Raw genomic sequence first — 787 nt, forward strand, 5'->3', positions numbered from 1 at the left:
AACAGGAATCAGAAACACAGCGAGGAAGTACCTTGCAGAGGGCTCTTACAACCTGAGCTGAACACACTGGGGTGACCAGATCTGCACAGGCACACCCACCCACTTCCCAGCTGGTGTATGTGCTTATGTGTAGGTGAGTTTGCTCATTGCCAGCTGAACTCTTAGGTGATCAGTGTAGATTTGTCTAGCTTTCAGCTGACTTGAGTATGTGCTTGTGAGAATAAATTATTTTCCCCTCTTTGTTTTAGATAGTTTCAAAGATTTAAAGTATTGTAAAAGTCTGTCAGTAGATTCTAACTCGTAGAGACGTTATAGAATTTCTAAATGTCTCATAGAATTTCCATGGGTGGAATCTTTAGGAAGCCAGTGTCACACCTTTTTTTCCCCTCACAGAAGTTAGTGAGTTCCAACTACCAGATCTTTAGGTTATCAGCCCTTAAGTAAAGTACGTTAATTAAAATATTAAAAGGGATTGTGTTGGGGGGAATGTCACAGGTACCTGAAGTAAATTGGTACTTTCATGAATCACTGAAATAGAATTGAGTTGTATGTCTGTGTTTCATTGATTATGCAAAGGTTGTGTGGATCACCACAAATTGTGGCTAGCCTTAAGCAGAATGAGAAGCCCGAAACACTTGTGTTCATGTGAAATCTATTACCAGGAAGCAACCTTCAGAACAGAGCATGGAAACACTGCATGGTTCAAAATCAGGAAGGAAGTGTATCAGGGCTGCAACCTGTTTCCATACCTTTTCAGTCTGTAGTGGAACAAATCATGCAGGAGGCT

The sequence above is a fragment of the Elephantulus edwardii genome, unplaced genomic scaffold (assembly GCF_000299155.1).
Source record: "Elephantulus edwardii isolate Elephantulus edwardi_28Jun2011 unplaced genomic scaffold, EleEdw1.0 scaffold00124, whole genome shotgun sequence".
In the NCBI taxonomy this organism is placed as follows: domain Eukaryota; kingdom Metazoa; phylum Chordata; class Mammalia; order Macroscelidea; family Macroscelididae; genus Elephantulus; species Elephantulus edwardii.